Raw genomic sequence first — 26,259 nt, 5'->3', positions numbered from 1 at the left:
AAGACTGCAGCAAGGATAACAGAAACTAAACACTGGAGACAGAGAAACTGACCACAAGCACAGGCTCCAGGGATCGAATTCAGATTCATTACACCTTTTGTATATTACAAAAACTTTAGAGCCTGGTTTTCCATGCAATAGTGACAATTGTAACATACAAAGTTGTGTTGGATCTAGATAGATTCAGCAGCTGCCTCTCTACACCAGGTTCCTGATGAATATATTATTAGTCATGTAAAACATAACAATGAAATGAAGTGCTGATTGGTTAAAACAGTTCCTTTCTTTTGTCCTGCGTTCTTGGCAGTCTCTAAAGGCCTCCATACATATTAGACTAACCTCAGCCAAACCCGCCGATATGTGGCAACAATGTAATGTGTATGGGATGCCTGCCAACTCTGTTTCAACAGATGATGTTGGATTTCTGATTGCTGATTCTTTTGTTCTCCGGATATAAGCCACTGCTAAAGGAATCTGGCAGCAGCTCGCTCATAGAGAACACAGAAGTGCTAAGGCAAGCCGAGCATTCTTGTCTATAGGGGACTCGGGAAAGACAGCTTTTATTATGCATGGAAGGATTAACCGCTTCGCGACGGCCCACTGTAGATAAACGTCGGCGCTTGCTGGGCTCTGTGCAGCGCCAACGTTTAAAAACGGTGGGTGGTCTCGCAGCGCTCAGGACCCCCAGGGTCCTGCAAGCACTGCGTTTGCGGTGCAGAGCGATAGCTCTGACAGGGGACATCATCGGGACCTGATTGGATCAGGTCCCAATGATGTTAACCCTTTGCTATGTTCTATATGCCGCGATCTATAGTGATCGCGGCATATAGAAGATAGACAGAGGAGAGGGGGTCGTCTTACTTACCTCTCCGAAGACCCCTGATACCTTCCAGGACCTGACGTTGCTATGGCAGCTGGAGGTCACATGACCGCCTCCAGCTCTGCCATATATGGTGTCCTGCCTGGCTCAGCCTGCAGCTGAAGCCTGGCAGGAGACTCTGACTGTGAAACAGTCAGCGAAGATCTCATGTAATGTAATACATGTCTATTACATTACATGAGATCAGTGATCAGAAAAATAAAAATTTATGTCCCATACAGGGACTAAGTAAAAATGTAAAAAAAAAGTAAACAAAATGTTTTTAAACTGTTAAAAAAAAATCACAAAATAAATAAAAATAAATAAATAAAATATTAAACCAATAAATCCGTATATTTATGCAAAAACAAAAAAAGTACACATATTTGGTATCGCCGCGTCCGAAACAACCCGATCTATACAACTGTCACACTAATTAACTCCTTCTGTGCACACCGTAATAAAAATAAATAAAAACGGAGCAAAAAAATATGCTTTTTCATCATATCGCCAAACAAAAAGTGGAAAAAAATGCGATCAAAAAGCAAAATGGAAATAAAATGGTACCGCTGAAAACGTCATCTTGTTCTGCAAAAAAAGGTCGCCATACAGCTCCATCAGCCGAAAAATAAAAAAGTTATAGCGCTCAGAATAAAGCAATGCAAAAAAAATATTTTTTCTATAAAATTGTTTTATTGTGTAAAAGCGCCAAAACATAAAAAAATATACAGTAAGTGTAGTATCGCTGTAAACGTACTGACCCGAAGAATAACGCTGCCTGATCACTTTTACCACATGCAGAACGGCATAAAAAAAAAACTCAAAAAACAATTCCTGAATTGTTGGTTTTTGTTAATTTTACCTCCCAAAAAATGGAATAGAAAGCGATCAAAAAATGTCACGTACCCAAAAATGGTACCAATAAAAATGTCAACTCGTCCCGCAAAAAACAAGCCATCACATGACTCTGTCGGCCGAAATATGGAAAAATTATAGCTCTCAAAATATGGCAATGCAAAAACTAGATTTTGCAAAAAAAAGCGTCTCTTAGTGTGTGACAGCTGTCAGTCATAAAAACCTGATATAAATCCGGTATCTCTGTAATCGCACCGACCCGAAGAATAAAGTAATCTCATCACTTATACCGCACGAGGAACGGCGTAAAAAATAAATAAAACCAATTCTTCACCTGCTACTGATTTGTTTATTATGTCTCCCAATGATCGCAGTAAGGATCTGCTCACATTTATCCTGCGCTCTGTGATAAGCGCTTACACCAGAGTTTCCATGTAAATCTCTGAAATATGTGATTCAGCCGGAACCCATGACGGAAGATTCCCTGTAATGAGGCAGATATAGGCCACTGTGGATGCCGTCTGGCCTGTGATCCCGCGGTGTCATTTGTTTTAGGCGTGCATAAAAGTGCGGTTGGCCATAGTTTTGTGCACTTCTGAAAAAAAGGACACCGCTAAACAGAGGCCAGACGGAGTCCAGAGTAACTCTGCTGCCTCATTACAGTGAATGGATCCCGCAGTGGATTCATCTGAATTACATCACTTGGAAATTTAGATGGAAACCCCGATGTAAGTGCTCAGCCTAAAGCGCCAGATAAATGTTACGTAAAATGTTCCCAATAAAAGCTTCAACTCAGTCCTCAAAAAAAGCTAGTCCCCACTCAGGTCCGTCATCTGTTAAAAATATAAGGGACTTCCAAGTTACTGGTAGCAGAAAGGCTCTGGAAAAGCGAAATGGCCCTTGCCCCCCAAAAGAAATTCAGAAAATTTTGTGCTCCCAAATCCAAATGCCTATTCTACAATAATTTGTTCTCCAATTGTCAAATAGCGCTCCGTCCCCCCCAGATCTCGTCGTATGGCTGAGCGGTACGATACAGCCACATATGGGGTATTGACACTTTTAGAAGAAATTGTGTGACACATTTCGGCACCATTTTTACCCATTGCCCTGTGTGAAAATATAAAATCTGAGGGTAAAACATTTTTTTGTGGTAAAAATATAATTATGCTTTTTTCACTTCCCAATGGTATAAATTTAAAAATTAAAAAATACTCACTACTCCCCTAGATGAATTCCTTGAGAGGTGTAGTTTACAAAATGGTCACTTGTGGGGGTTTCTGCTGTTTCGGCATGTCAGCGACTCTTCAAATGTGACATGGTGTCTGCAACCTATACCAGCCAACATAGCGCTCCTTTCTCTTCCGAACCCTGCCGTACACCAAAGCAGTGGTTTTCCCCCACATATGGGGTATCGGCGTGTTCAGGAGAAATTGCACAACAAATTTCATGGTGCAATTTCTCCTGTTATCCTTATGATAATGCAAAATTAGGGAATGAAAAACATTTTTTGTGGGAAAAATGTGAAAATTTTATTTTTATGGCTCAATATTATAAACTTCTGTGAAGCAGCTGGGGGTGCAAGGTGCTCACCATGCATCTAGATAAGTTGCCTAAGGGGTCTAGTTTCCAAAATGGTGTCACTTGTGGGGGGTTTCCACTGTTTAGGCACATCAGGGGCTCCCCAAATGCAACATGGCGTCCGCTAATTATTCAAACAAATTTTACATTCAAAAAGTCAAATGGCGCTCCTTCCCTTTCAAACCCTGCCGTGCGCCCAAACAGTGGTTTGCCTCCACATATGGGGTATCAGCGTGTTCAGGAGAAATTGCACAACAAATTTCATGGTGCAATGTATCCTATTACCCTTATGATAATGCAAAATTAAGGGATGAATAACGTTTTTGTGGGAAAAATGTGAAAATTTTATTTTTACAGCTCAATATTATAAACTTCTGTGAAGCACCTTGGGGTTCAAGGTGCTCACCACACATCTAGATAAGTTCCCTAAGGGGTCTAGTTTCCAAAATGGTGTCACTTGTGGGGGGTTTCCACTGTTTAGCAACATCAGGGGCTCTCCAAACGCAACATGGCATCTGCTAATTATTCAGACAAATTTTACATTCAAAAAGTCTAATGGCGCTCCTTCCCTTCCGAACCCTGCAGTGCGCCCAAACTGTAGTTTTCCCTCACATATGGGGTATCAGCGCGCTCAAGAGAAATTGCACAACAAATTTTGGGGTCCATTTTTTCCTGTTACCCCTGTGAAAATAAAAAAAATTGGGTCTAAAGTAACATTTTTGTGAAAAAAGTTAAATGCTAATTTTTTTCTTCCACATTCCAAAAATTCCTGTGAAGCACCTGAAGGGTTAATAAAGTTCTTGAATGTGGTTTTGAGCACCTTGAGGGGTGCAGTTTTTAGAATGGTGTCACTTTTGGGTATTTTCTGTCATAAAGACCCCTCAAAGTGACTTCAAATATGATGTGGTCCCTAAAAAAATGTTTTTGTAAATTTTGTTGGAAAAATGAGAAATCGCTGGTCAACTTTTATCCCTTATAGCTCCCTAACAAAAAAAAATTTTGGTTCCAAAATTGTGCTGAAGTAAAGTAGACATGTGGGAAACATTATTTATTAACTATTTTGTGTGACATATCTCTTTGATTTAAGGGCATGAAAATTCAAAGTTTGAAAATTGCAAAATTTTCAAAATTTTCGCCAAATTTCCAATTTTTCCACAAATAAACGCAAGTGATATCAAAGAAATTTTACCACTATCATGAAGTACAATATGTCACGAAAAAAGCAATCTCAGAATCAGGGGAATCCGTTGAAGCGTTCCATAGTAATTACTTCATAAAGTGACAGTGGTCAGAATTGAAAAAATTGGCGCGGTCACGAAGGCAAAAACAGGCTCTGGTACGAAGTGGTTAACAGCTGGGCACACACCATTCAGTTGCCGGTGTGAAATTGATTGTAGGAACTGAAGTTATCTTGCACTTCTAAGTCCATGAAATAGAAGTCCAGAATTTATGCAATACAATATCTATGCAGAAGTTAGTATCATGTCACCGAGGTGTTTAAAATGTTCCTCAATGGAATCTGTAAACCCGCATGTTGAAATTTGCAGCAGTTAAATTTCATGACAGGTCATGGCTGGAGGTCAGAGGAGAACAGAAAAGTACTGCCATGGGAGAGACAGGTGATTTGAATTTAGTGGGGTCTTTTCATTGAAAATGTAAGTATTTTTTTAACCCCTTAGTGACAGGACCAATTTTTTGAAATCTGATCAGTGTCACTTTATGTAGTAACAACTCTAGAATGCTTCAACATCTCTCATTGATTTTGAGATTGTTTTTCGTGACACATTATACTTTATAATAATAGTAAATTTATGTTGATATGTTTTGCATTTATTTATAAAGATATCAGAAATTTCACAAAAATGTAAAATAATTTGCAATTTTCAAACTTTGAATGACTATCCCTTTAATCCTTACAGTCATACCACACAAAAACATTAACCCCTTTATCCCCGAAGATGGTGGTTTGCACGTTAATGACCAGGCCAATTTTTACAATTTTGACCACTGTCACTTTATGAGGTAATAACTCTGGAACGCTTCAACGGATCCCACTGATTCTGAAAATGTTTTTTCATGACATATTGTACTTCATGATAGTGGCAAATTTTATTTGATATGACTTGTGTTTATTTGTGAAAAAAAATAGGAAATTTGGTAAAATGTTTGAAAATTTCTCAATTTTCAAACTTTGAATTTTCATGCCCTTAAATCAAAGAGATATGTCACACAAAAGAGTTAATAAATAACATTTCCCACATGTCTACTTTATATCAGCACAATTTTGGAACCAACATATTTTTTTGTTAGGAAGTTATAAGGGTTAAAAGTTGACCTACGATTTCTCATTTTTCCAACAAAATTTACAAAACCATTTTTTTAGGGACGACCTCACATTTGAAGTGACTTTGAGGGGCCTTTGTGACAGAAAATACCCAAAACTGACACCATTCTAAAAACTGAACTTCTCAAGGTGCTCAAAAACACATTCAAGAAGTTTATTAACCATTCAGGTGCTTCACAGGAATTTTTGGAACATGGCAGAAAATAATGAACATTTAACATTTTTTCACAAAAATGTTACTTTAGACCCAAATTGTTTTATTTTTGAAGGGTAACAGGAAAAAATGGACCCCAAATTTTGTTGTGCAATTTCTCCTGAGCACGCCAATACCCCATATGTGGGGAAAAGCCACTGTTTGGCGCACGGCAGGGTTCGGAAGGGAAGGAGCGCCATTTGACTTTTTCAATGTAAAATTTGTTGAATAATTAGCGGACGCCATGTAGCGTTTGGGGAGCCCCTGATGTGCCTAAACATTGGAAACTCCCCACAAGTGACGCCATTTTGGAAACTAGACCCCTCAGGGAACTTATCTAGATGTGTGGTGAGCACCTTGAACCCTCAGGTGCTTCACAGAAGTTTATAACATTGAGCCGTAAAAAAAATTTTTTCACATTTTTCCCACAAAAATGTTTTTCAGCCCCTAATTTTGCATTTTCATAAGGGTAAAGGGAGAAATTGCCCCATACCATTTGTTGTTCAATTTCTCCTGTGTAAGCTGATACCCCATATGTGGGGAAAAAACATTGTTTGGGCGCACAACAGGGTTCAGAAGGGAAGGAGCACTGTGTGACTTTTTGAACGCAAAATTGGCTGGAATTGAGAGCGGACACCATGTCGCGTTTGGAGAGCCCCTGATGTGCCTAAACAGTGGAAACCCCCCACAAGTGACCCTATTTTGGAAACTAAACCCCTCAAGGACTCGAGCACCCTGCGATACTCGGTGCATACACGAGCACCTGATGCAAACTCAAGTAGCGAGCACTTGCGCTTAACACTAGTCACCATATCATCATCATTTTTTTTCTTTACTCTTGAAAAAAATCACAATCTTAACCCTAACAGAACCCTAATCCTAACCGTAATCCTAACCCTAACACAACCCTAATCCCAACACAATCCTAACCCTAACACAATCCTAACCCTAACACAACCCTAATCCTAACACAGCCCTAATCCTAACACAACCCTAATCCTAACCCTAACACAACCCTAATCCTAACACAACCCTAATCCTAACATAACCCTAACCCTAACACAACCCTAACCCTCACACAACCCTAACCCTTACACAACCCTAACCCTAACACAACCTTAACCCTAACACAACCCTAATCTTAACCCTAATCCTAACCGTAACACAACCATAACCCTAACACAACAATAACCCTAACACAACCCTAACCCTAACACAACCCTAACCCTAACACAACCCTAACCCTATACCGAGGGATCCATTCACTATAGTGAGGGAGCAGAGATACTCTGGCCTCTGTTTAGAATGTCCTTTTTTTTAAGAGGTTCACAAAATTGTGGCCGATGGCACTTTTATGCACTCCTAATAAAAAGACAGACACCGTGGGATCACAGGCCAGACGGCGTCCACGGTGCCTCCATCTGCCTCATTACAGGTAATCTTCCACCGGGGATTCCATCTGAATTATTTATTTCAGAGATTTACACGGAAACCCCGGTGTAAGTGCTCAGCGCAGAATAGGTGTGAGCCGAGCCTTACTGCAATCTTTGGGACGCAGAATAAACAAATAAGCAGCAGGTGAAAAATTGGTTTTACTTATTTTTTACGCCGTTCCTCGTGCGGTATAAGTGATTAGACGACTTTATTCTTCGGGTCGGTGTGATTACCGCGATACCAGATTTATATCGGGTTTTTATGATTGACAGTTGTCACACACTAAAAAAACCTTTTTTTTTGCAAGGACTAGTTTCTGCATCGCCATATTTTCAGAGCTATAATTTTTCCATATTTTGGAATGTAAGGGCTTTCTTTTTTTTTTGGTACCATTTTCGGGCATGTGACATTTTTTGATTGCTTTTTATTCCGATTTTTGGGAGACAGAATAAACAAAAACCAACAATTCAGGAATTGTTTTTTGGGAATTTTTTTTATGCCTTTCCGCGTGTGGTAAAATTGATCAGGCAGCATTATTCTTCAGGTCAGTACGTTTACAGCGGTACCACATTTTTATCTTTTTTTATCTTTTATACAATAAAAACTATTTTATAGAAAAAATTTATTTTTTTGTATAGATTTATTCTGAGAGCTATAACTTTTTTATTTTTCAGTTGATGGAGCTCTATGGTGGCCTATTTTTTTGCGGGACAAGATGACATTTCAGCAGTACCATTTTTATTAATATTTGTCTCATTGATCGTGTTTTATTCTACTTTTTGTTTGGCGGCATGGTGATAAAGCACGGTTTTTGTTTCATTTTTTTTTTACCCTGTTCACTAAAGGGGTTAACTAGTGGGATAGTTTTAAAGGTCAGGGCTACTTTTATGCACTTTCATTGTTTGTTTTTTTTCAGAATATTTATTTATGGGTACTATATATATATATTGTAGCATCGGCGTCTCTGCCCCCTGCCAGGCACAGACGCCGTCCCACTCACCTCCTCGCTCCCCGCGCTCCCCGCTCTGCGTTCTCCAGCGCTCCTCTTCCTGCTGCCGGCGCGCGCAGCTCCCCGGGCACTGTGCTTAGGACGCGCGCGCGCTCCCTCCCTCTTACAGGGGCCGTGCGCGCCGTCCTAAGGAGTCCCCAGCCAATAGCCGAGGGTCCTCCCATATATAAGGCACCTCCTCCAAAATGGAGATGCCCGAGCAACAGTTGTCGCACAGTATACTTACCTATGCTTCAGCCCTCAGGTCCCACTGCTAGCCTGACTAGTCCTGCCTGTTACCTGCCGAGCCTGCCAGCCCGCTTACCTGGAAGCACCCTCCGTCACTTGCCGTGACCACCTGCCGAGCCTACCTGGAGGCCCCTGCCGTCACTTGCCGTGACCACCTGCCAGCCTACCTAGAGACTCCTGCCATCACTTGCCGTGTCTACCTGATAGCCTACCTGGAGGCTTCTGCTCGCCAGCCTGCCTGCTGTGCCCATTAACAATACCGGTCAGTCCCTGCCATCTGTACCGTGGGTGTCACCTGCTCCCTTACAAGGTCGTCCCCAGAGTAGCACCTGGTCCCTCTGCTCGGTCCCTCCCTGGTCACGGAGTCGTTAGCCGCCATACAACCAAGTTGATACTTAGTTACGCCCCTCTGGCTCCTTCCTTGCACCGCAGCACAGAGGTTCCACCTCCCGGACCCGTAACATATATATATACATGTATATATATATATATATATATATATATATATATATATATATATATATATATGTGTATATATATATATATATATATATGTGTATATATAAATATAAATATATATATATATATATATATATATATACACTGCTCAAAAAAATAAAGGGAACACTCAAATAACACATCCTAGATCTGAATGAATAAAATATTCTCATTGAATACTTTGTTCTGTACAAAGTTGAATGTGCTGACAACAAAATCACACAAAAATCATCAATGGAAATCAAATTTATTAACCAATGGATGCCTGGATTTGGAGTCACCCCCAAAATTAAAGTGGAAAAACACACTACAGGTTGATCCAACCATGATGTAATGTCCTTAAAACAAGTCAAAATGAGGTTCAGTATTGTGTGTGGCCTCCACGTGCCTGTATGACCTCCCTACAACGCCTGGGCATGGTCCTGATGAGGTTGCGGATGGTCTCCTGTGGGATCCTCTCCCAGACCTGGACTAAAGCATCCGCCAACTCCTGGACAGTCTGTGATGCAACGTGACGGTGGATGGAGCGAGACATGATGTCCCAGATGTGCTCAATTGGATTCAGGTCTGGGGAATGGGTGGGCCAGTCCATAGCGTCAATGTCTTCATCTTGCAGGAACTGCTGACACACTCCAGCCACATGAGGTCTGGCATTGTCCTGCATTAGGAGGAACCCAGGGCCAACCGTACCAGCATATGGTCTCACAAGGGGTCTGAGGATCTCACCTCGGTACCTAATGGCAGTCAGGCTACCTCTGGAGAGCACATGGAGGGCTGTGCGGCCCTCCAAAGAAATGCCACCCCACACCATTACTGACCCACTGCCAAACCGGTGATGCTGAAGGATGTTGCAGGCAGCAGATCACTCTCCTCGGCGTCTCCAGACTCTGTCACGTCTGTCACATGTGCTCAGTGTGAACCTGCTTTCATCTGTGAAGAGCACAGGGCGCCAGTGGCGACTTTGCCAATCCTGGTGTTCTGTGTCAAATGCCAAGCATCCTGCACGGTGTTGGGCTGTGAGCACAACCTCCATCTGTGGACGTCGGGCCCTCATATCACCCTCATTTAGTCAGTTTCTAACCGCTTGTGCAGACACATGCACATTTGTGGCCTGCTGGAGGTCATTTTACAGGGCTCTGGCAGTGCTTCTCCTGTTCTTCCTTGCACAAAGGCGGAGGTAGCGGTCCTGCTGCTGGGTTGTTCCCCTCCTACGGCCCCCTCCACGTCTCCTGGTGTACTGGCCTGTCTCCTGGTATCGCCTCCAGCCTCTGGACTCTACGCTGACAGACACAGCAAACCTTCTTGCCACAGCTCTCATTGATGTGCCATCCTGGAGGAGATCCCACAGGAGACCATTCACAACCTCATCAGGAGCATGTGTCTGCACAAACGGTTAGAAACCGACTCCATGAGGGTGGTTTGAGGTCCCGATGTCCACAGATGGGGGTTGTGCTCACAGCCCAACACCACGCAGGACGCTTGGCATTTGCCACAGAACACCAGGTTTAGCAAAGTCGCCACTGGCGTCCTGTGCTTTTCACAGATGAAAGCAGGTTCACACTGAGCACATGTGACAGATGTGATAGAGTCTGGAGATGCCGTGGAGAGCGATTTGCAGCCTGCAACGTCCTTCAGCATGACCGATTTGACAGTGGGTCAGTAATGGTGTGGGGTGTGTAAGGCGGCGGTGTTCACACCGTGCAGTAACTGAGGCAGTGACCCGAGCAAGTCCAACTTAAACAGCTTTTATTTCAGCAACTCACGGGTTAACAGAAAGTCCTCCGGTTCGCAGCCGGGTTACCAGAAAGTCCATACACAATGGTTGCCGGGGACAATGGCCACACCGGGTCGCTCAGAGCCTGACAGGTGCAGAGCCTTCCCAGGCAGTGGCTCAGCCTCCCTCAATACTGCTGAGGTTTCCTGCTGTGCTCCCAGCAGGTTGCAACAAAGAACAACGCTAATAGTTAGTGTAGGGGTTTTAAAGGACCTGTCGCAAGAGCCACTGGAAAACCCGGGTTGGAGGGAGGAGGCCGCACCACTGCCTTCTGTGACCTCCTCCAAGAAATGAAGGCCCTGCCGGGTTTTACTTAATCTGCCTTAGCCAGGTAGTCTGACCAGGTCATTGCTCACCTTCATTCCTGCATTGCAGCCGCAGCTGTGTGTGTGACTGCAATGCACTCCAATGGATTTTAATAGGTCTCTGTACACATTCTGGGGGATATATAACGTCCCTCGTATACGATCCCGGTCACTGCCTCACATATCCCCCCCCTCTGTTCAAACTTGTGGGGTTGAACATTTGCCACCATACAGAGTGCCCGGGACAGGGCATCCGCGTTTGCTTGCAACTTCCCAGGGCGATGTTCTACCGAGAAACTGAAATTTTGGAGTGACAGGAACCACCTGGTGACTCGCGCATTCCTCTCCTTGGCATTCCTCATCCATACCAAGGGTGAGTGGTCCGTCACCAAGCGGAACTGACGCCCGAGTAAATAATAACGTAGTGATTCCAAGGCCCACTTAATAAGAAAACACTCCTTCTCTACCACGCTATAGTTTTTCCCTGCCGGGACAAGTTTTCTACTCAAGTAGGTGACCGGGTGCTCTTCACCATTCACTTTTTGTGACAATACCGCCCCTAGGCCTACCTCCGAGGCATCTGTCTGTACAATGAAGGTTTCATTGAAGTTGGGGCTGATCACACAGGGCCAACTTCATGGACTGAAAAGCTTCTTCGGCCTGAGGGTTCCACCGAACCATTACCGATTTTTTTCCCTTCAAGAGATCGGTCAGGGCCGCAGTTCGCCCAGCAAAATTAGGTATAAATCGGCGGTAATACCCAAGGATGCCAAGGAACGCCCTCACCTGTTTTGTACTTGATGGCTTAGGCCAGTTTTTTATAGCCTCAACTTTATTGATTTGGGGCTTGATAGCTCCTTGGCCTATCACATACCCCAAATATCGGGCTTCCTCTAGCCCTATCGCACATTTTTTTGGGTTTGCCGTTAACCCTGCGGCTCTGAGAGAATCCAGCACCGCTTGTACCTGTGATAGGTGCGTATGCCAGTTGGTGCTAAAGATGATAATATCATCTAGATACGCGGACGCGTACTCCTGATGAGGCTTGAGCACTATGTCCATCAACCTCTGAAATGTAGCCGGGGCCCCATGTAACCCATAAGGTAAGACCACATTGTGGTATAGACCCTCTGGAGTTACGAAGGCGGTCTTTTCCTTCGCCGAATCTGCGAGAGGTACCTGCCAGTAACCCCTGGAGAGATCGAGCGTGGTAAAGTACTGGGCCTGCCCCAGTCTCTCAATCAGCTCGTCCACCCGGGGCATTGGATAAAGGTCGAACTTTGACACTTCATTCAATTTCCGGAAATCGTTACAGAAGCGTAATGATCCGTCTGGTTTTGGAATCAGTACGATGGGGCTAGCCCACTCACTCCGTGATTCCTCTATGACCCCTAACTGAAGCATTTGTTTTACCTCAGCCGTGATGGCTTGCCTCCGGGCCTCGGGTACCTGGTACGGTCTTATTCGTACCCGTACCCCAGGTTCGGTGACAATGTCATGTTGGATAACCGTAGTCCTACCTGGAAGCTCTGAGAACACATCGGTATTGTGCTGCACCAGCGAGCGAGCCTCCCGTTGCTGCTGTTTATTGAGGGCATCACTTATTCTGACCTCCCCCTCGGATGCTTCCCTGGCTGAAGGTGGAGAATTCTCTGGTGATATGCCCGGGGTGACGTCTGTAACTAAACACTCTCGATCTTTCCAAGGCTTTAGCAGGTTTACATGGTAAAGCTGCTCAGGTTTCCTCCTTCCGGGCTGATACACCCGGTAATTTACCTCCCCCACTTTTTCTCGAATCTCATATGGTCCTTGCCACTTGGCCATGAACTTACTCTCGGCTGTGGGTACCAGTACTAACACCCGATCACCCTTGTTAAAAGTTCTGACTCTGGCTCTTTTATTATATGTGCGCCTCTGAGCTGCCTGGGCATCTAACAGATGCTCTTTCACGATGGGCATGACCGCCGCGATCCGGTCCTGCATACTAGACACGTGTTCAATTATACTCCTATGCGGAGGTGGCTCTTGTTCCCATGTCTCTTTGGCTACGTCCAACAGACCCCTAGGGTGTCTGCCGTACAATAACTCAAAGGGAGAGAACCCTGTGGAAGCCTGGGGTACCTCACGGACGGCGAACATCAAATAGGGTAACAACATGTCCCAATCCCTTCCATCCTTAGAAACCACCCTTTTTAACATGGACTTAAGGGTTTTATTGAACCGTTCTACTAGCCCGTCGGTTTGAGGGTGGTACACCGAGGTGCGCAATTGTTTAATTTTTAGCAATTTGCATAGTTCCTTTGTCACTTTGGACATAAAGGGGGTCCCCTGATCCGTCAGGATCTCCTTGGGTAGTCCAAGGCGACAGAACATGGCAAACAGCTCCCGTGCAATCAGTTTTGCTGAGGTGTGGCGTAGTGGTATAGCTTCCGGGTACCGAGTGGCATAGTCGACGACTACCAGTATATGTTGGTGTCCACGGGCGGATTTTACAATGGGTCCAACCAAGTCCATTGCAATCCGTTCAAAAGGTACCTCTATCACCGGCAGGGGTACCAATGGGCTACGGAAACTTGCAGTGGGTGTGGTCAACTGACATTCGGGGCAGGATTCGCAGTACCTTTTGACCTCCGCGTAAACCCCAGGCCAAAAGAACCGCTGCAAGATACGTTCTAGCGTCTTTTTTACCCCTAAGTGTCCACCCAGCAGGTGTGAGTGTGCCATCTCGAGAATCGCCCGACGGTACGACTGAGGTGCCACTAACTGATCCACAACCTCGTCCCTGATCTTATCTATCCTATAGAGCAACTCACTGTTGATTACCATGCGTGGAAATACAGTATCAGCACCAGGCTGTTGAGCTACGCCATTTACCTCTAACACCCTTTCCCGCGCCTGAGCCAGGGTGGGATCCTGTAGCTGAGCCGTCCCAAACGTGGCCCGGGACACTTCCAGCTCGGGGATAGATGGGATCTCCTCGACCTCTCCTGCCAGCACCTCTAAGGGAAACCTATCGGGGTCACACTCTGTCCCTAGGTTGGACACCCCTACGGCAGGTTCCCCTGACTCCGGCTCGTCGGGTACAACGCCTGTAATACATTTTACCGAGGTAGAGTGGATTTTGTTTTTCCACAGAGTCCAGAACAGGGGCAAGTCTCTTCCCAACACAGTCCCATAGGGAAGAGTTTTTACCACCCCTACCACATGTTTTATTTCTCCACACGGCGTGGACAGGACTACCTCCTTAGTTGGGTACTCTCGGAGGTCCCCATGGATACACACAACCCCAACGGGCCGTTCACCGGGGTTGTCTCCTGCCACCAACGACCCATGTACCAAAGTCACAAGGCTCCCCGAGTCCAGGAGGGCCTCCGTGGGGTACCCATTAACCAGTACCTGGCATAATTGGAGTTCACTGTCCCGGGAGTCGGCGCTCGCCGTGCAGACGGTCTGGGCATACATTGAGACCCGGCGGCTATATCCACAGTCCATGGGTTCCGTAGTCAGGGGGCAATTAGCAATCACATGTCCCGGCCGCTGACACCGCCAACATCTAAGGGTGGAGGTACTATTTGATCTTATGACAGTTTGGGAGGGGGTCGGTCTCCTGTCACTCTCACTCCGAGGATCCCCTTCAGCACGGGTACGGTGCTGACTGTCCCCAGCAGAGGGACGCGACCCCTTTCCCGTCTCCTGGGTTGGCAGGGATCGGCGTGACAGCCGCGAGGGGACAGAGTCCCGGATAAAGTCCTGAGTGGCCGAGTAGCGCTCGATCAGGCTGACCACCTGGTCAAGTGTGCCGGGGTCCCCTTGCCCCACCCAACGTTGGATAGCGGCTGGCAGAGTCCTCACCAGCCGGTCAACCACCACCCTCTCCACCATCTGGGCGGGGGACAAAGTCTCAGGCTGGAGCCACCTCTTTACCAGCTGCAGGAGGTCATAAGCCTGAGACCGGGCGGGTCGGGTCTCCACATAGGCCCACGAAAACACACGCTGAGCCCTCACGTATGTATTGACCCCCAGCCAGGCAAGGATCTCACCTTTGAGCCTCTGGTAGTCCTGGGCGTCCTCCCGACTGAGGTCGAAACAGGCCTTCTGGGCATCGCCAACCAAAAACGGAGCTACCACTTCCGCCCACTGGTTGGCTGGTAGGTTTTCCTGCTCTGCTGTGCGTTCGTAGATGGTGAGGAAGGCTTCCACGTCGTCCTCCGGACCCATCTTCCTCAACGCTGAGCGAACCTTGTCCCGGGCCTCTCGACGTTCCGGAATCGGAGCTGTGGCCGTTTTCCCGCAGGGCAGCAATCTGTTGCATCATCAGTTCATTTGTTTTTTGCTGCTGCTGGTACAGTAGCTGCTGCTGCTGATTGTGCTGCTGTTCCCGCTCCAGCTGTTGCCACTGAGACTGCAGCAACTGCTGCTGGGTGAGTGCGAGCTGCTTTAATAGCTCCTCCATTTTGTCCATGGGGTGGAACTGAAAGGTGGCAGGCCGGATTGTGGTCATGCAGCGACCCGGTGTGGCCGTTGTCCCCGGCAACCATTGTGTATGGACTTTCTGGTAACCCGTCTGCGAACCGGAGGACTTTCTGTTAACCCGTGAGTTGCTGAAATAAAAGCTGTTTATGTTGGACTTGCTTGGGTCACTGCCTCAGTTACTGCACGGTGTGAACACCGCCGCCTTACAGTTTGGTGGAGAATGCGGGCATTGATCCCGCTACCTCTCGCATGCCAAGCGGGGTTAAAGTGCTGGGAGCTGCCACTGAGTACCGGGTGTCCGCTGTCAGAATCAGCTGACACCCGGTGGTGATTGCTGCCTGGTCAATAAGTACAAGGGCACAGGAACGTATGGATACGTCTCATGTCAGAAAGGGGTTAAAAACAGGCAGTGAAATGTTTTGCCTCAGAAAAACAATCAGTTGTGATCCCATGCTGTAATGTCTGTATACTCTTTTGATTTCTCCACGCCCATCATCGCAAGTTCAACTGTATCGGTTGGATGTCAATACAGTTGAAAGCAATGATGAGAGAGGGAGCGTCACACTCCCTCTCCCATCATTGTCCCTCTGTGTCTGACATTATTGATGCAGACACTTACAGCAGGAGCGATGATGTCAGTACATGGCGACTGCTGTGCTGAGATGTGCGGGCACTCAAAGCAGCAAAGAAACTTGGAAGAGAGGTAAGTATTGTATTTTTTTATGCATTATACTGTATGGAGGCCTATGAGGAGTGTATCATACTACATAAAGGCCTATGGGGAGCACATTATACTACATAGAGGCCTATGGGGAGTGCATTGTACTATAGAGGCCTATGGGGAGTGCATTATACTATATAGAGGTCTATAGAGAGTGCATTATACTATATAGAGGCCTATGGGGAGTGCATTATATTATATAGAGGCCTATGGGGAGTGCATTATACTATATAGAGGCCTATGTTGAGTGCATTATACTATATATAGAGGTCTATGGGGAGTGCATTATATTATATAGAAGCCTATGGGAAGTGCATTATACTATATAGAGGCCTAAGGGGAGTGCATTATACTATATATAGAGGCCCAGGGGAGTGCATTATATAATATAGAGGCCTATGGGCAGTGCATTATACTATATAGAGTCCTATGGGGAGTGCATTGAACTATAGAGGCCTATGGGGAGTGCATTATACTATATTGAGACCTTTAGAGAGTGCATTATACTATATATAGACCTATGGGGAGTGCATTATATTATATAGAGGGCTATGGGGAGTGCATTATACTATATAGAGGCTAATGGGGAGTGCATTATACTATATAGAGAGACCTATGGGGAGTGCAATATACTATATAGAGACATATAGGGAGTGCTTTATACTATATGGGGCATATGGGGAGTGCATTATACTACATAGAGGCCTATGGAGAGTGCTTTATACTATGTAGTGGCCTATGGGGAGTACATTATATTATATAGAGGCCTATGGGAAGTGCATTATACTATATAGAGGCCTATGGGGAGTGCATTATACTATATAGAGGCTCATGGGGAGTGCATTATACTATATATAAAGACCTATGGGAGTGCAATATACTATATAGAGGCATATGGGGAGTGCATTTTACTATATGGGGCATATGGGGAGTGCATTATACTACATAGAGGCCTATGGAGAGTGCTTTATACTGTGTAGTGGCCTATGGGGAGTACATTATATTATATAGAGGCCTATGGGAAGTGCATTATACTATATAGAGGCCTATGGGGAGTGAATTATACTATATAGATTCATATGGGGAGTGCATTATACTATATGGAGGTCTATGGCGAGTGCATTATACTATATAGAGGCCAACAGAGAGTGCTTTATACTATGTAGTGGCCTATGGAGAGTGCATTATATTATATAGAGGCCTATGAAAAGTGCATCATACTATATAGAGGGCTATGGGGAGTGCATTATACTATATGGATGCCTATGGGGAGTGCATTATACTATATAGAGGCCTATGGGGAGTACATTATACTATATGGAGGCATATGGGTAGTGAGTTATACTATATGGAGGCCTATGGGGAGTGCATTATACTATATAGAGGCCTATGGGGAGTGCTTTATACTATGTAGTGGCCTAATGGGACTGAATTATGTTATATAGAGGCCTATGGAAGACTATAATGCATTCCTCATACTATATGGAGGACTATTGGGATTACATTATACTATGTAGAGTCCTGTGAGGAGTGCAGTATACTAATGGAGGACTATGGGGTGCATTATACTGTATGGAGGCTATATAGGGGGCCATCATACAGTGAGGGGATTACAGTGAGGAACATCATACAGTGAGGGGGCTAATGTGGGGTATTTGTGCAGTGTGGGGGCCATCATACAGTGTTGGAGCCATCAGTTTGGGTGCTACTAAGGGCTCAGTGTACTGTGTGTGGGCTACTATTCAGTGAGGGGGCATTATACTGTATATAAGAGAGCATCATACTGTGTAGAGGGGAGCTGTACAGACTCAGGACATTATTAAATGTTAAGTGGGCACTTATTGTTATAAGGGAATGCAGTTAATTGTGATTGTCAAAGGGGCACACAGAGGACATTATTACTTTCTAGCAGGCAAAATATGGGCACTGTTTTCTAGGGCATTTGCACAGTGCATTAATATATTCTAGAGGGCATACAGGATGTGTAATAATAGGGATACATATAGCAGCAGGGGCTCAGAATTGGGGTATCAGCAGGATAAGGAGTTTGTGCAGGTTGGGAATAGATGCAGCTGTTCTGGAAATGTAAGAAGTCAAATGTGTCTTTGTTGTAATCTCTGCAGCCGAGTCATGGCTAGAAGAAGTTGTCATGTCGGTCTGAGCCAGATGGAAAGACGGGAAAAATAAACGATTCCATCAGAAAGAACGTCAGCTTTAAGGTACTATATATAACTGTACTGTAATCTCCTATATGTTCTGCAGGATTGGTATCTACCACTATATGGACACCATATTTTGAGTAACAGCGTGGTCATCTGCTGAGGTTCCCCTACGTCCACTATTAGGGTGCGCCACTATAGTTGTAGTCAGGGTTACCTGGTTAGGGGTCCACTCAGAATTCCCCCCGAAGCAAAACCCTAGCCACGCCTCTGCTTATTGTGTGGTAGTTTGTGCAAAAATACTGTAAACTAAGCCTGCATGTGTGGAAGATAACATACACTGATCATTACAATGCCTATACCAGCTAATACCCAGCTTTCCTCAGATCCTGAATGTAATTTAAATCTTGTCCCCTGCTTACTGTGCACTTTGGTGTCAGTGATCACTGCACTTCCAGACTTTTTTTTCATAAATTAATAGAGACACAGCAGTCCCTCCAAATTCTACATGGCAGTGTAGAATTGTTATAGGGAAGTCTGACCATTTTACAAGCTTCTGTGCAGTGTTTATTGTACCTGGCAGGGGGTCACAGCAGCCATGGATGGAGTGAGGGAGGGTCAGTCAGGAGAGACAATCAGGAGGAGCTCAAGACTGAGGAAGTGATATAAGGAACATGTCTGTGACAGAGATCAGAAGCAGCCCAGGAAGTCATTGTCTCCTCACAGCTCACTCCCTCTTCTCTTCTGGTCCCGACATGGATTTAGGAGCAGTTTCCAGTGCAGCTCCACGTGTGGGAGCCTGCAACCGCATGTCGGAGGAAGGCAGAAGCTGACTGAGCATTGGAGAGGGGGCACTGCCATGCTGACAGCGCTGGTAACACTCCCTGACCTGCCTGAGGCTGTGGAACGTAGTATGAAGGAGCAGAGGCAGCAGCCACTTTACAGTCATATGCACCAGCCATGGATGCCATTCTCATGTCAGTGCTGACACAGCTGACAGGACAGACGTCTCCAACAGTGGCGTAACTTGAAGTTTATGGGCCCCAATGCAAAAGCTCCAATTGGCTCACCAATTATTGCAAGTCTTTAATAGTATTGGTCTTTTTATATAGGCCTAAGGGACTTTTTGAGACCCCTAGGCTCCAGGGCCCGGCTATGATTGCAATCCCTGCACCTATTGTAGTTATGCCCCTGGTCTCCATGTATATTCACTTGCTGTGAATATACTTGGGATGTCCCTCCTCCTTACAGCTGTTTGGATAGATCAGGCCTATCAGTGGTTGCACAGAGCTGCCCTGCAGGAGGCAGGGAGAGGGTCTGGCAGAGACTGGGGGTGGTGTCTGTTGTGACCTTATGTCCAGTCTCTGCCAGACAAGGAGCACTGTAGTCAAGGTGTGAGCAGCTACTCCAGAATCAGGAGAGAGCTGGTCACATGCCAAAGTGTGGTTGCTAGGCAACGGTGCAGAATGCAGACAGGGAGTATATTACAAATTGTCAGCATTCCGCAGCCTAGGTACACACACAAATCATACAGAGAGCCCTGACAACCCCTTTAAAGGTTCTTGAATGGAACTGAGCCCAAACTACAGCTGGAATGCATCATATCATATGGCCCAATACAGAAATTACTTGCCTGAATAGCATAAAATGAGAAGCAAAGTGATCCCATGCTCTGCATCTGACTGTCTGAATTTTGGGGGGCAGAAGAAAGACATCTGGCAATTAGAAGAATCAGAGTATTCTCAGACATTCGCACTGTTTGAATGGGGATGTCACCATTTTTTCAAATTTATGTTCTAGCTCAGCTCCATCATTAGAGAACAAATCTAAATGGATTTGTGGGTGTAAAGAAATCAACATGATTTTCTCTACCAGTACTTGAAGTAGGGTACCAACAGAATGTTTTCCGTTTTTTAAAAGCTTTCACATACACCACCAACTTGGTAAATATCCTCAGGCTATTCCCTCAAAAGAATTGCCTGGTATTGCTAAGCTGCTTAGGAAGACAGTCACCTTGCGATATTTATGGATGAAGGCATGATGATAGGCATCCTTTCAATCCCTTGTGGTTACTCTCTAAGCCTCAAAGAGCAAATGAACTGTCAAATATATGGTAGACATTTTAAGCTAAAAAAAGGCTTTTTAAGTTTATGATGACTTAAAGTTCTGTTCGGTTTCTTGAGTAGTAACAGGTGAATGTAAACTCTTTTCCTGCTCTGCTTTAGCACAATCACTAACACCTTTTTTTGTTCCAGACCAGACTGTTCTCCATGACACAACTGATGCTTTGACAGATAATTTAAGTCAAACATATACCGTATATTTTTTAACTTTGAAGAATTCCTTTACTTGATGAAATCAGTTCCAATTTTGAAGCTATTAGGGATCAGCGCCCATCTACCCTCTATCGAGCTAATGTCATTGTTAAGGATTTTTACATAGCCTCTCTCTAGGTCACCTTTCTTCACAGCAATACACTGCTGTAGCCTGTCTGGCAACTTGCAAAAATTCAGTGGTCTACGTTCATAGTCACTATAACCTTTCTGACTAATATACATTCACAACATAAGGCCTCTCTGAGGTGGCAATCCTCATTGTGTCTTTGTAATGGCAGAACTTCCCAGGTGGGAAACCTGGGACAAAGTACAATGATGGAAGCTCAGGCTGGCGATTTCAACATGTTCTTCTGTAACCCTCACCAAACACTGACGCAGCACACCTTTATAATAAACTAGATGGAGGCCCGATCGCATCGGGAGGGCGGTAATGTCACGATGGGGGCAGGCTTTGCCGCGTTGAGAATCTCTTCCCCCATGTGCTCACCCACCTATCCACTCTCTCTTTCCCCCATGTGCTGACTTCTCCCGTCTGTGCTCTCTTCTTTGACCTGTCTACCCCATGTGCTATCCCCCTTGTCTGCTGTCTCTCTCCTTCCTGTGCTGTGTTCTCCCCTCATGTGCTGTCCCATTTGAGCTGTCTCCCCCCTGTGCTCTGTCTCTCTTCCCCCTGTGCGCTTTGTCTCTCCCCGATCTGCTGTCTTCTCCTCTCATGTGATCTCTTCTTTGACCTGTGTACCCCATGTGCTCTCCCCCTTGTCTGCTCTCTCTCTCTCCACCCCTGTGCTGTCTTCTTCCCTCATGTGTTCTCTCGTTTGAGCTGTCTCCCCACGCAGTAAATCAGGCCGCCGCCATCTTTGTGCAGGCAGATAGCGGCGGTCACATTAAAACGGCTCATGCGCTCCTCCTGTACAAACATGGCGGCGGTCAGTGAATCTTTCGGCTGATCCCAGCGGCGGTGTGTGCAGCTTGTACAGCGTGTTCGCAACGGTGTTCCGCTGGTGGTACCGTGCAAGAGACTGGTACCACCAGCGGTTTACATATTAAAACACCCATCACTTGGGTGTCCCAATATGGCGGTCGACGAACTTCCGCCGCTTGGAATTCTGGGATCCGGACACATCTGGACGGAACAGGATGTGAAGACATTACAAGGTAAATATACAGTGGTGGCCAAAAGTATTGGCACCCCTACAATTCTGTCAGATAATACCCAGTTTCTTCCTGAAAATGATTGCAATCACAAATTCTTTGGTATTATTATCTTCATTTAATTTGCTTGCAAGGAAAAAACACAAAAAGAATTGTCCTAAAGCCAAATTGGATACAATTCCACACCAAACCTAAAAAAGGGGGTGGACAAAAGTATTGGCACTGTTTGAAAAATCATGTGATGCTTCTCTAATTCGTGTAATTAACAGCACCTGTAATTTACCTGTGGCACCTAACAGGTGTTGGCAATAACTAAATCACAATTGCAGCCAGTTAACATGGATTAAAGTTGACTCAACCTCTGTCCTGTGTCCTTGTGTGTACCACATTGAGCATGGAGAAAAGAAAGAAGACCAAAGAACTGTCTGAGGACTTGAGAAACCAAATTGTGAGGAAGCATGAGCAATCTCAAGGCTACAAGTCCATCTCCAAAGACCTGAATGTTCCTGTGTCTTCCGTGCGCAGTGTCATCAAGAAGTTTAAAGCCCATGGCACTGTGGCTAACCTCCCTAGAGATTTCAACGCAAGTTTGTGCGGATGGTGGATAAAGAACCTCGACTAACATCCAAACAAGTTCAAGCTGCCCTGCAGTCCGAGGGTACAACAGTGTCAACCCGTACTATCCGTCGATGTCTGAATGAAAAGGGACTGTATGGTAGGATACCCAGGAAGACCCCACTTCTTACCCCGAGACATAAAAAAGCCTGGCTGGAGTTTGCCAAAACTTACCTGAGAAAGCCTAAAACGTTTTGGAAGAATGTTCTCTGGTCAGATGAGACAAAAGTGGAGCTTTTTGGGAAAAAGCATCAACATAGAGTGTACAGGAAAAAAAAGAGGCATTCAAAGAAAAGAACACGGTCCCTACAGTCAAACATGGTGGAGGTTCCCTGATGTTTTGGGGTTGCTTTGCTGCCTCTGGCACTGGACTGCTTGACCGTGTGCATGGCATTATGAAGTCTGAAGACTACCAACAAATTTTGCAGCATAATGTAGGGCCCAGTGTGAGAAAGCTGGGTCTCCCTCAGAGGTCATAGGTCTTCCAGCAGGACAATGACTCAAAACACACTTCCAAAAGCACTATAAAATGGTTTGAGAGAAAGCACTGGAGACTTCTAAGGTGGCCAGCAATGAGTCCAGACCTGAATCCCATAGAACACCTGTGGAGAGATCTCAAAATGGCAGTTTGGAGAAGGCATCCTTCAAATATCAGGGACCTGGAGCAGTTTGCCAAAGAAGAATGGTCTACAATTCCAGCAGAGCATTGTAAGAAACTCATTGATGGTTACCGGAAGCGGTTGTTCGCAGTTATTTTGGCTAAAGGTTGTGCAACCAAGTATTAAGCTGAGGGTGCCAATACTTTTGTCCGGCCCATTTTTGGAGTTTTGTGTGAAATGATCAATGATTTGATTTTTGCTTCATTCTCTCTTGTGTTTTTTCCTTGCAAGCAAATTAAATGAAGATAATAATACCAAAGAATTTGTGATTGCAATCATTTTCAGGAAGAAACTGAGTATTATCTGACAGAATTGCAGGGGTGCCAATACTTTTAGCCACCACTGTATTATTGATCCTAATCCACCTACTTGTTAGCTAGCTATGGTGCAGGCATTTCATTTCTGCTGCACAGTTTGTTCTCCTCTGCCTTCTGACCTTCCCATATCAGCAGCAGCAGCTTAGTGCTTTGCTCCTAATGAGTGGTATCTCAGAGCTCACCACCGCTACTCAGGGTCATCTTATATACGTATTACTTGATCAATGGTGTATCACCTATTTATTTTTTAGGTTTGATGTCACCATTCACTTGCATCATAAGTGGCAACTTACTGAATTTATTGCACAATTTGTCACACACACACACACACACACACATACACATACATACATTCAATAGCAGCACCCACATAATAAAAGGTATTATTAAAAATTAGCATGACGTAACAGTGCATATGTAGTTAATGCTGCCTAGCCATAGATCAGTGTAATATAGCACAGGATAAAATAATTTCCAATAAAGGAATAATAGCCCTGACAGGCAGACATGTTTAGATGGACCTTCATTTTCCTATGTATGGTACTGTGCAAGAATCAGGTGTGGAAAAAATGCTGCAAAGTAAGAATGCATTAAAGCATAGAAATGTTAATAGTTTATTTTTATCAATGAACAGAAAGCAAAGATAAGGAACAAAAGAGAAATCTAAATCAATCCAATACTTTGTGTTATTACACTTTGCCTTAAATAAAGCATTAAAGCATCATCACTAGAGTATCTGAAGAAAAATAACCTCATGACTAGTGTTGAGCTTTCCGATACTGAAATATCGGGTATCGACCGATATTCGCGGTATCGGAGTTCCGATACTGAATTCCGATACTTTTAGAATATCGAATACCGGAATCAGAAGTTCCCAAAATGCCTGCGCTCTGCAGTGTCTCTGAAGGATGACAAACTGGATGGCAGCGCTCAGCTTACTGTACTTGTAAAGGATTTATTAAAAAAAATAATAGTGTTTTCATGCACCGTCTCCTTAAAAAAGCCGGCCGGCAATTCAGCAGCGGCATACACCGGTGCCCGACAATTTACAACAGAAAGAATAAAGCATCACATATAGATTAGATAGATAGAAACATGTCAGTCACATATATATGAAGTACAGTGACAGTGTTGGTTACTGTACTTGTCATTTAGTGTAAAGGATTTATTTTAAAAAATAATAGTGTTTTCATGCACCGTCTCTTTAAAAAAGCCGGCCGGCAATTCAGCAGCGGTACCCGACAATTTAGAATAGAAAGAATAGAGAATCACACATAGATTAGATAGATAGAAACATGTCAGTCACATATATAATAAGTACAGTGACAGTGTTGCTTACTGTACTTGTCATTTAGTGTTAAAATAAAGGATTTATTTAAAAAAAAATTGTTTGAAGCCTGGGAAGGGGGTAATACCCACGGAGCTTCCCAGGCTACTAATATCAGCCCCCAGCTGAATACCTAGCCTTTACTAGCTATTAAAATGGGGGACCCCCCAAAAAAATGACGTGGGGTCCCCCCTATTTTAATAGCTAGCAAAGGCTAGGCAGACAGCAGGGGGCTGATATTAATAGCCCAGGAAGGGTGCCATGAATATTGGCCCCCTCCCAGGCTAGAAACACCAGCCGTCAGCCGCCCCAGAAATACATTAAGGATGATGTTGCTTTATTATTTTACTTTTAATGCAGAAGACATTGGCTTCAGCTGGAATGGGCGTGATGGTAAGTATGGGTTAATTTAGAACAATAAAGAATTGTGTGTTAAAGGACTTTTTTCTGGGTGTTTGTGTTTTTTTTTTTAACTTTGACTATGGGGTTAGTAATGGGGGTGTCTTATAGACGCCTCTCCATTACTAACCTGGGCTTGATGTCAGCTGGCATTATAAGCTGACATCAACCCCAGCCCTATTACCCCACTGCCACCGCTACAGGGCAGTGGGAAGAGCGAGGCTAAGTGCCAGAATTGGCGCATCCTATGGATGTGCCATTTCTGGGGCGGCTGACGGCTGGTATTTCTAGCCTGGGAGGGGGCCAATATTCATGGCACCCTTCCTGGGCTATTAATATCAGCCCCCAGCTGTCTGCCTAGCCTTTGCTAGCTATTAAAATAGGGGGGACCCCATGTCATTTTTTTGGGGGGGTCCCCCATTTTAATAGCTAGTAAAGGCTAGGTATTCAGCTCGGGGCTGATATTAGTAGCCTGGGAAGCTCCATGGGTATTACCCCCTTCCCAGGCTTCAAACATCTGCCCCAGCCGTCTGCTTAACCTCCGCTAGAGACTAAAATTACGGGGAACCCCACGCCAATTTTTTTTTAATAAATCCTTTATTTTAACACTAAATGACAAGTACAGTAACCAACACTGTCACTGTACTTCTTATATATGTGACTGACATGTTTCTATCTATCTAATCTATGTGTGATGCTCTATCTTTCTGTTCTAAATTGTCGGGTACCGCTGCTGAATTGCCGGCTGGCTTTTTTAAAGAGACGGTGCATGAAAACACTATTATTTTTTTAAATAAATCCTTTACACTAAATGACAAGTACAGTAAGCAACACTGTCACTGTACTTCTTATATATGTGGCTGATATGTTTCTATCTAATCTATGTGTGATGCTTTATTCTTTCTGTTCTAAATTGTCGGGTACCGGTATATGCCGCTGATGAATTGCCGGCTTTTCATGTTTCACTGTGAACATGGTTCCCATCGATTTGGGCAACCACCTCCCCCAATACATTCTACATTAT

This window comes from Phyllobates terribilis, unplaced genomic scaffold, assembly GCF_046119375.1.
Source record: "Phyllobates terribilis strain yellow unplaced genomic scaffold, ASM4611937v1 Scaffold_11__3_contigs__length_659146591, whole genome shotgun sequence".
Taxonomy (NCBI): Eukaryota; Metazoa; Chordata; class Amphibia; order Anura; family Dendrobatidae; genus Phyllobates; species Phyllobates terribilis.
The sequence above is the reverse complement of the archived record's forward strand: the minus strand, read 5'-3'. Positions refer to the sequence as shown.